Below are 11231 nucleotides of genomic sequence, written 5' to 3'. Positions count from 1 at the left end.
TCGGGAAAAAAACGGTATTTTATTCGTTTCAGAAAAATTTCATGAGGAAAAAAAGTCACATTCACTAACAGAATATATATTATTTTCTCATTTAACTACGTCTTATAGTATCACAACTTTAAGAAAGACTTCAAAATAAAAATATAAGATTATGCCTTTTTGTCTACACTTAATTGTCCTACAATTTTGACTTTATATTCACTTACTGATTTAATTGTTCTTGTTGAGTGTGGCCCTTAGAAAGAAATAATCCTGATGTTTTCTGTAGCACCTGTCCACTGTGGTTTGTCTCTCTCGTTCGGTGACCTTTCATTTTTTATCAGGATGGCAACACAAATTTGTTCTTTAAACAATAACATGTAAAAAAAGATGAGCTTTCTTTCCTTGTTGACACAAGCAAATGAGGACAGCAGGACGCTGACCTCGTGCTATAATTAATCTTCCTGTGGAAACGGATATAAAGGAATTGCAAAATGAAAAACAGCCTGAGAGTGCAGCATTACACCACCGTGTTACCTCCAAGAAGAAGACCTTAACATGTTCGAAACCTAGCTGACCAAACCAGCCTCAAATTCAGACAAATAAAAACAATAAAGATGCTGGTAGTTTTATTTTTATCTCTGTATTTGACAGACTACATGCTTATCAACTATCTAGTTTTGCCGCGGGAGGCGGGGTACACCCCGAACTGTTCCCCAGTCAATCGCAGGCCACATATAAACAAACAACCATTCACACTCACATTCACACGTACGGGCAATTTAGAGTCTTCAATCAACCTACCACGCATGTTTTTGGGATGTGGGAGGAAACCGAAGTACCCGGAGAAAACCCACTCAGGCACGAGGAGAACATGCAAACTCCACAGAGGCGGTGCCGGGATTTGAACCCCGGTCCTCAGAACTGTGAGACAGATGTGTTATCCAGTCGTTCACCGTGCCGCCAGATAAAATAACTTATAGGAATCAAGTGATAACGCAAGAAATAGGTATTAGCGTGATTGATGGTACGTTCAGAAATTCAATCTGACACCCTAACTCTACTCTGAATGCATTGTTCTGAGAGGCAGCGCTCGCTCCCTTTCTTGAATTTATGAACGACCGCCTTGCTTGACCAGCTTCCATGCTCTTCCTGCTTGACACGCCGATGCTCTGTCTCCCGGAGCGGCCAGAGTGCTCTCTGACACTCCCATAGTGTGGTGCTCTGAATTACCGAACCACATTTCAACAATCCTCTTGAGTTTCCGAATGGTCCGCAGTGCACAGGGCGTGCTTGGAGTGGATTTCTGAATTTACCCTGAGTGTCAGTAAAGTCGAATAGCTTGTGGAGGAGGAAGCTAAATAATTAGCTATCTGTACTCATGTTGAAAATAGCTACTTACAACTGACAGCGTATAGCTAAAGTTAGTTGAGAAGGAAGCTAAATGATTATCTATCAAGGCTAACGGCGAGTAGCTATAGTTTGTGGAGGAGCATGTGAAATGATTGGCTATCAACAGTGACTCTAAAAACACTCACCAGCAAGCGGTGAAATGAAGTTTGCTAGCCCATCAAAAATGAAACTAAACGATTGTCTATGAATGCTAACTTTGAAAACAGCTACATATAAGCGATGAATTGCAGCTAAAGCTGTCTACCTGGTGGAGGAAGAAACTGAATGGTTAGCTATAAATTCTAATGTTGAAAACAGTTATTAGCTAGGGGTGTTGTGTAGCTAGTTTGTCAATCAGAAAGCTACATGGTTAGCTATAAATGCTAACCCTGAAAATAGCTATTCATAAGTGATTAAGTGCAGCTCGCCAGCTTGTGGAGGAAGACGTTAAGATTAGCTTTCATTGCTAACTCTGAAAACATCCCCTGGCTAGCGGTAGAGTGTAGTTAAAGCTGGTTAACTCGTCAAGGTAGGTACTAAATGATTAGCTCTTAATGGTAACTATGAACATAGCTATTCCTAAGCAATGGCTAGCTCTTAAAGGAGGAGGCTAAATGATTGTTTATCAATGTTAACTTTAAAAATAGTAATTACAAGGGATAGTGTGTTTCTAGCGCTGACTAATTCGTAGAGGAGAAGGCCAAATAATTAGCTATCAATGCTAACTGTAGTGACAACTTTTACAGGCAGCTAACTGTAACAAAAGTATTATGTCAAGTTTTTTTTCCCCATTCCACACAAATCAACCCTGACGCTGACTAATCAAAATGAAAAATAAAGTGCCAAAAGGGTTGTCATTTGTGGGGGGGGGGGCTCAATGTGCGGCATACACTAATCTAGTAATAGTTTATTTTTTCATATTTGCGAGGCGGTGGCTTGAAAAGGCCATGCGACTGGACAGAAGCGTCAAACATTTTTTTTAAATGTCATTTTCTGCTTGCCTGCTCTGCGACTTTCAAGTAAAACAAACAGCGTTAAAGTCACCGCTGGCTCATATACCAGCGCAAAAGCTCGCCGCCAAATGTCAACGTCACGCCGCACAGCCCCAAGATGTTGGCACCATAGAGCACCGTCGAACCCACGACAATCAAACCTACGCTCAGAACTTTTGATAGAAACATCACTTTGGCACTCACTACTTTATTTTTATTCTTCCGGATTTTTACATGATCACAAACATTGGGTTGGAATCCGGAAAATGGCTGACAACTTTCGGGATGTTGTTAACATGCTAGGTCAATTTTTCAATGCTTTCGGGTGATGCCGAGGGTCACAGAAGCTCCCCACAAAGAAGCACTGAGACCACAAAAACCTACAAAGGGCAGCCAAGCGCCCCCCCCGAAATAAAAAGCAAGAAGTGAACCCCAGCACCCGTGAAGCGCACCCAGCCCCAGAAAAGTCCCCATTTAGTGCACTCAAGCCCACATGATGCATATACAAAGCACACCCAACCCCCAAAAAGCTCCCGAGAACTACATGTAGACATATTGAAGAGAACCTGAGCCCCAGGAAGTCCCCAGGAAGCACACCACAAACACTACAAAGACCCTATGAAGCGCACAAAGCCACAAAAAGCCCCCAAGAGGTAAACCCCAGCACCTATTAAGCACACCTACCCCCAAAAAAGTCCCCATTTAGTGCACCCGAGAAACTTCAAAACAAAGTGCAACCAAGCCCACATGAAGCATACACAAATAAAAGTGTGTACCCGAACCAAAAAAAGAAAAAGCACATCCCAGCTCCCCGTAACCCTGAAAAAGCCTATGAAGTCCACTCTAACCCCAAAAAGCTCCCAGAAAGTGTACCCAGGCCCTTTTGAACAGAACCCGAGTCCCAAAAATCCCAAGCCCACCCTATCCATTAAAAAGCCCCCCAAAAAGCAAACTTGAGCCACAAAAAAACAAAAACAAAGCTCACTCCAGTCCCCACAAAGCTTACCAGAGCCCCTAAAAAGGCCACAAACCGCACCTCAGAACCAAAAAAGCTCCCCAAGTTAACCTGAGCCTAAATGGTGTGAACCTGAGCCCCAAGAATCTCCAAGCACAACCGAATCCCTTGAAAAGCATCTAAAAAGTGCACCTGAGCTGCAAAAACAACATCAAAGCATACCCAGCCCCCCAAAATAAAAAAAAGTACACCCAAGCACTTATGAAGAGAACCCAAGCCCCCCCTAAAAAAACAGGAAGTGCACTAAAGACTTTAAAAAGCCCTTACAAAGTATTTAGACATGTTGACTTTGCTTATAAAACGTCAAAAAGTAAAGGTGAGTTTGAGTGTGAAGTTGAAGAGAAGTGAAATAAGAGTTTACTGAAGAAGTTGTTGAAGATAAATTCTTTGTCCCGTGCGACAGGCAGCATCATTGACAACCATCCGAAGGCCGCCACATATTTTTTATATTTTGGTATATTAAAAATATGTGGCGGCCTTCGAAAGTTGATGCCCACCTGAAAAATGAAAAAAGGTCCAGATACTTCGTTCAAGCTTCTTTTGATATGACAGCTCAGTTTTTTATATATATAATTTTGCTGCATGAAACACAATTTGTTCATGAGAACATCTCCTGTCCTCTAAATGTTCCGAGTCCTCACAGGTTCTCAAAACTTGTAACAAGTCCTCTCACAAGTCCTAAAAACTTCTAACTAGGCCTCACCAAGTTCTTAGAAATCCCCAGACATAATGTCTCTAAACCCTTTTAACAAGTCTGCAATAGTCATCACTTGTCCTCAAAACGTCTAAAAAGTCCTAACTAGGAATGGGCTGTCTGCCGGTTTCAAAGTATACTGCGTTTTTAAAAAGCCAGAGGTTTCAAAACCGCTAAAACTTTCCATCAGTGTTATGAGCTGTTTTTTGTTTTTTTGTCTGAGTTGTCAGTGCAGGCAAAGTGACACGACCTCTCCCTTTTCCGTTGTTGTTGCGAGCAGTCAGTGAGCACGACGACTTCTCCCCTTTTTGAAAAAGTCGGCTCTTTGGGTCATTTTTGGGGAACCGCATCTTGATAGAGGAAGGATATTTGAGGATACTTGAACTCAAATTACTGTATATTTAACGTATTTTCAGTCGTTATCCGGATTTTCAAACTTGTGGAGACAATTATGCTGCTGATTAAGGGAAGAGGTGTTTTACAGGAGTTTTACAAAATTTCTCAGAAATGTTAATAGATTTGTTCTCTAGCTATTTCCAAAATTTTAAATTGGTTAATAATGCATTAAAAAAATGAAAAAGTGGGGATAGACCAAGCGTATCGATTTGTGAAAAAAAATATGAAATTGACAATATTTGGACGAAATTGGCAACAATAGGCAAAAGGTGCTTAAGAAGAGTGGCTGCTAGAGGCGCAATACTTCCAATACGATATCACATTGATGAGAGTGCCACTCATCACTCTTCGACAAATTCAAGGTAATGTTAATGCTGTATATTACGATAAGACTGTCTTGAAGTGAACCTTTGCAACCAGCTATAATAGTTAGCGTGACTAGACAACCGAGGCAGATAACTAGGTAACTAGCGTGGCTAGTATCAGTTTGTTTCAGCTCTGATGTTACTTCACAAAGTGGAGAAGCGCAGATAAACATGTCAGAAGAATACATTTAAGAGTTGAAATTGCAATACCACGATTCCGCCAGAATCTAATACCAGCCAGTGCCTAGTTTCCTCCAAATTTCTAGCAAGTCTTCATGAGTCTTTCCTATTCTTTATAAGGCCCACCGCATGATGTGGCCTAACCCGACTGGAATATACCATTGTAAAAAAATAACTGTTGGCGACATACAGCCGCACATTGAGCGATTTGATGTAGCGACGCACTGCGATGTTAAACTGCGAGCCTGTAGCCTATAGGCTTACAGTATATTGTGCTGTATGACTTTTGTTAAACCATAAAAACATGTCATGATTGTCAAGGAAGAAGTGGGTTCCCACAAAGAAAGGAAGTTGGCAAGAATAAGGGAGAAAGTCTGGATATTTTGAGAGGCTCCCTCACCCTCATTCACTGACTGTACCCGGCGCGGTACGTACACCGCTTGCGTGCTTTTTGACAACAAAGACTGCCCGCTTGGCAATTTCATCCACATGTACATATTTAATTATAAACAGAGTTAAGTATTGTTGCAAAACACAATATATGTATACTCCATAAACTATACTCGTACGGCTTGACGGCGGCGATCTTAAAACCCGGAAACTTATTTTTTTTCTTTTTTTGTGAAAGATCATGTTCATTTTGATTGGCTGTTACATCTGTGACATCAGTGACATTGTGACGGCGTGCACCGGCGATTCAAAATTTTAATAAAAAACAATGGCCGCTCCTGAAAACGAGCTGTCGAACCCCGCACACTGCGCAAGAGTTCATTCGGATTCGACCGCATTGCTCGCTGTGCGGCAGGTTTACGTACTCTAAACTTCTAATCCTCAAAATGTCAAACAAGAAGTGAAATTTTAAATTTATATAGTAACATGTCTTCACTAATCCTCATGAGTCCGCACTATAAAAAAAGTCTTTGTAAATTGAATTCTCATGTCCATCAGCAGTGTGGGTTCATGTGTTGCGCACATGCTTCATACTGAGATTATTTATTAATATTAATGTTGATATTGATAATTGTATTCATGTTATATTGTATATTATCCCGAGGGCGTTTGCAAGTTTCTTTCATGGGTAATGTCATTGGTCGGGCACTGGTGTGAGTGATGGGTGGCATTTAGGTGTTACGAGGTGTTGCGCTTTGCTACGAGGCAGCGGAGAAGCGGCCCAACCTTTCAAAAATCCGCAGCCTGGCGTCCGTTTTGTGTTCTAATTAACCCACCAAATGGGGTTAGCAGACGACGGCTGCAACGCAGAGTCGAGAACACAAAGACGGCAATGCAAAGAAGACAACTTGAAGACAGTAACGCAAAGACAACAATGCAAAGATGGCAACACAAAACTGGCAACGCAAAGATGGTAAGGCAAAGACAAGAACACAAAGGCTCAACGTGAAGACGGTGACGCAAAGACGACAGCACAAAGATGACAAGTCAACGCAAAGACAGCTATGCGAAAATGACAAAGATCACAGCACAACGATGGTAACACGGAGACAACACAAATATGCAAACGCAAAGACGGCCACATGAAGATGACAACACGAAAACAGCAATACAGAGACGATAATGCGAAGACGGTGACGCAAAGACGGCAACTCAAAGACAACAACACCAAGACAACAACTCGAAGATGGCAAGGCAAAGACGACACAAAGAAGACAACGCAAAGATGGCAACAGGAAGACAACAACACGAAGACAGCAATGCAAAGACGGCAAAGCAAAAACGACAACGCAAAGATGGAAACACAAAAACAGCAACACGGAGACGACACAACGACAAAAACGTAAAGACGGTGACAGAAAAAAAACACACAAAGATGGCAACGCAACGATGACAATGCAATGACGACAACACAAAGATGGCGAGGTGAAGAGGGCAACACGAAGACAGTGCGAAGACAGCAATATGCATGGTAGGTTAATTGACAACTCTAAATTGCCCGTAGGTGTGAATGTGAGTGTGAATGGTTGTTTGTTTGTATGTGCCCTGCGATTGGCTGGCAACCAGTTCAGGTTTTACCCCGCCTCCTGCCCGATGATATTGAATTTTGGTCCAATTAGTAGAATTTCACAGCATTGATTATAGCACAGTCACATTACATATATTAAATATTGCACAGTGGGTGGGTAAAGGAAACATGGGGTCAGGGTTTAGGTTGTAGAGTCATTATGAGTTAGGGTGGTAATGGCTTTTTGGGTGTTTTCCTTGCTCCGACAGGCCTGTAGCGCCCCCTGGGGGAAAAAAAGGTATTTTTAATTCTGGGGGCAACTAGCCAATTGAGCCTAAATTGGCCACTTTTAAACAAAATGGCAGACTTCCTGTATGTTTTCGTGCATGGACTCTTTGAGACTTTTTTGTGGATGTACTTGTGATCGATAAGCCTACTAAATTTTATGTAACTAAGTCAAAATGACGTTTGGAGCAGAATTTTTTTAATTAAGGTGAATGGCCAAAATGAGGCTAAAATGTCCACACAAGCCATTAGCATTGGGGACTGAATTTTCCAACCGTGCCTGGGGGCGCTGTTGAGCCACTTTTTGTATTTTACACCCGCAACACATGTACGAAATGGGAATTTTTCCTAAGATGAACACAGCTGCAACAATTTTGAGGATGTGAAAACCTCAAAATGTTGATTTATTTGGCCCGAGAACGGTCAACTTTTCAATTTGAGGAGGGTCCCGGCCCCGCGTGGCTGGGCCTGAACAAGGGCGCTCTTCATACATGTGAACATCCCTTCATCCGTCTCTGTCGCCTACTTTCATTTTCCCACATTGTCGTCGCCATCTCTCATCATTTGGACCCTCTCCTTCGCAGCCCCGCAGCTGGAATTGAGGCGACCGAGGTGGCTCGGAACCCGATTAGCAGCCTCGGCTGTCTGCCTGGTGGCTATCACTCGACGCTAACACAAACGCACACCACTACGCCTCCCGCTTATTATTCTGACATGCTTTGCTAGCGCTGGAAGTAAAGCGCTAAACTTCTGAGTATTGGTGTTTTTCTCTTTATTTTTCTTTACTGTAGGCATTATGGTTGTTTTTGTCATTGTCTTTAGTGGAGTCATCTTCACTTGTAAGTAGATTTCTTTAATGTTGTCGTCATCAACGTTGTTGTCTTTGTTTCCATTATCATTTTTTACTTATTAGTCATTTTCTTTACTGTTGTGGTCTTTAGTTGCTGATGTCATAATAGTTGTTGTTGTTGTCTCTATTTTGTTTTTTGTCTTGTATGTGTATGTGGATTTCTTTGTTGTTGTTGTTGTTTTTGTTGTTGTCATCGTTGTCTTTGGTTCCACTGTAATTTTGTTTTTTGTGGTTCTTTCCTTAACTGTTGCCATTGTGGCTGTTTTTGTCATAGATCTTGTAGTCTTTTTGTTGCTGTTGTCATTTGCTTATTATGGTCGTGGTTATCTTTGCCGTCTTTTGTTTGCACCATCTTTGTTTTTGTTGCTGTTCTTGTAGTCGTTATCGTCTTTGTTGCTGTCATCATTTGTGTCTATTTTCTTTGTCCTCATTATAGTGGTGTTTTGTTATTGGCGCCGTCGTAATTGTCATGTTTTTTATGCTGTTGTCGTCTTTATTGTTGTCATTGTTGCCGTTATCGTTTTTGTCTTGTCATTATTTTTATGTTTGTCCTCTTTATTGTTGTTGTTTTTTTGTTGTTGGCATCATTGTCGTTGTTGTCTTTGTCAGTTGGCATTCTCTGCTTGCGTTTTTAGCTCATCATAAAACGATAATGACATTACTATAAAAATAATTAAAGCAATTGACTCTCTAAAGTCAATTTTTGTATAGTTGGAACGTCAAAGAAAATCTAATTCTCAACGTTCCCACGCCGCTTCTCAGGACGTGTAGGAATTACATTGCAAGCTTCCTGTTAGTAAAGTTAGCACCTCCCTTTCAAAATCAATAGTCTGGCTTTAATTTATTTGAAGTTGTGAAAGAGCTTTTCTTGTGACCCCTGTGTGGATAGCACTGATGCACTGACCAGCCAGCCCCAAGTCAGACACGTTAATCTGCAGTTGCTTGCTGCCCTCTGGTGATTTGATCTGCAACAACACAAGAAGAAACCTTTGCATCGCTTGCACCTTTTCGTATTTCTATGCATGTTGTTGATTTCAAACATGTCACAAGTGTCTTCACACAGCTTGACTGGCATCTCAATAAACCTTTTGAGTTATCAGTTTAATTGGTTGCATGATAAATCTCGTATCAATAGGCTTTTTTTTTCGTGGTTATCTTTTTGTTGTCCTGTTTTTTTACGTTTTTTTGTGTGTCAAGGTTGTTACTGTTCTCTAATTATTGTTGTCTTTGTTGAGGTTAATGTTCTTTTTTCTTTTCTCCCACGATAGACATAAATCTGTAAAATAGTCATGTTTTTATTAATGTATATTTTAAAGCTTTATAACCCTCAACCTCACTTGTAATATACTCTAATAAACACTTACTATTAGCACTAGGGCCATCTAATATTTTTAGAATGTATTATTCTTCAGATCATCCCATTGATTACTGGAGTGATCGCATAAAAAATGGTTTTGCATCATATCAATACAAAATATGCAAGTGAAGTGCCGGTATTATTTTTGTTAACGTGGGGTTGCCATCCCCATGTTCTACGTTGCAGTATCTGTGACTTTGAACGTGTGCGGTTTTAAAAGGCGTGGACCAGCCTGGTTGTGTGACGTGGGGGTTAGCGAATGAATTTGGCCGGTTGATAACTGGAAAATGTTTATTTTGTTATGCTTGTTCGGTAAAAATATTGAAAGTAAGATTTAAAAATGCCCTGCGATTGGCTGGCGACCAGTTCAAGGCGTACGCCGCCTCTCGCCCGAAGATTGCTTGCTCACCCGACCGAGTGAGGATAAGCGGAACGGAAGATGAATGAATGAATGATTTAAAATCCCTGATACAGTGAGACTGCAAAAAGTGAACCGTGATATGGGGAAGGGAGGCTGTAATTGTTTTCATTATTGTCTTTTATTGTTGCCCATGTGTAATTTTTGTTGGTCTTTGTCGTCCTTGTTGTAGTTGTCATTGTCACTGTTATCATGGTTGTTGGGGTCCTTCCATTGTTTAATCTGATAAGCCATTTTACATTTTTATTCATCACTATATACCTTTTTATTTGTTTCTCCAATTAAATCATTCGTCAATTGATTTATTGCCAATAAAATGAATTAACATTCCGAAAACAATTTTACATATACATTTGATGATGTCTTGTTTATGGCCATGCACAAGCATACCTCAATGTGAGCGTCCTTAGACTTGATTGAACTAATTCAAATCAACTGTTCTGGACCTGAATGACCTCAGTTTTCAAGTTCAGGTGAAGTCAAGTCAGAACTCAGGTTTGGTTGAAGAGAATGTTGAACCTGCTTGCTGGAATACCCCTGCTGTCTTTGTGCAGTTGTTGTTGATGACCTCGTGGTCATCTTTTTCTTTGGTGTTATCTTTTTCATGGTTGTGTTTTTTTGGTTGTTTTTTTTTTGTCGTTGTTGTTGTATGAAGTGAGCTCTCACTGAGATCAAATTGAGTGTGGTGTAGACTTTTTAAATCCAGTAATGATGTTTTCATTGTGGTGCTGCAACTTTGCTGGACCTTTTGTCCTTTTAATGTTTGCGCTCATGCAAACATCCCTTGCCAGTTTCTGGATTTTAATGCAATATATTTGTAATCTTTCATCATTGAAAGAGGAAGGCAACAAAATTAAACACCTGTTGTTGTTGCACTTTTATTGTTTGGGTAATATTTCTGTTGTTTTTATCCGTGCGCCGCTCTGCCGGGAGCGAGCCGGCTCACTCTGAACTTCAATAGTGGACTGCTTTTAATCAGATTTTTATTACATTTCTGCTCACATTCCGAGTCGCGGGTGGCACATTTAATAGCGAAGCACATTAGCCCCGCGCGCATGTAAGCCGCCAGGGAAGCAATGTGTTTGTTTTGCTCTTTTTCTCTGGCGCTCCTACACTCTAAATCTTTCTTTCTCTTTCAAACAAATGGCTAAGTGGAAGAGGAAGTGAGCCGAGTCAGCGTACGTCGAAAAACGGAGCGAGGGCCCGGCTGATGTATGACGGCGCAATCGGCAGCAGCTTAGCACGGGAACATTTTCACCTCATCGGCAAGACAAATATGCGACAGATGAGAAATATGCGACACAGACGCTTCAACGAGGCAGATGGGAGCGTGGGAGAGAGTATTTGTCCA

This window comes from Phyllopteryx taeniolatus, chromosome 10, assembly GCF_024500385.1.
Source record: "Phyllopteryx taeniolatus isolate TA_2022b chromosome 10, UOR_Ptae_1.2, whole genome shotgun sequence".
In the NCBI taxonomy this organism is placed as follows: domain Eukaryota; kingdom Metazoa; phylum Chordata; class Actinopteri; order Syngnathiformes; family Syngnathidae; genus Phyllopteryx; species Phyllopteryx taeniolatus.
The sequence above is the reverse complement of the archived record's forward strand: the minus strand, read 5'-3'. Positions refer to the sequence as shown.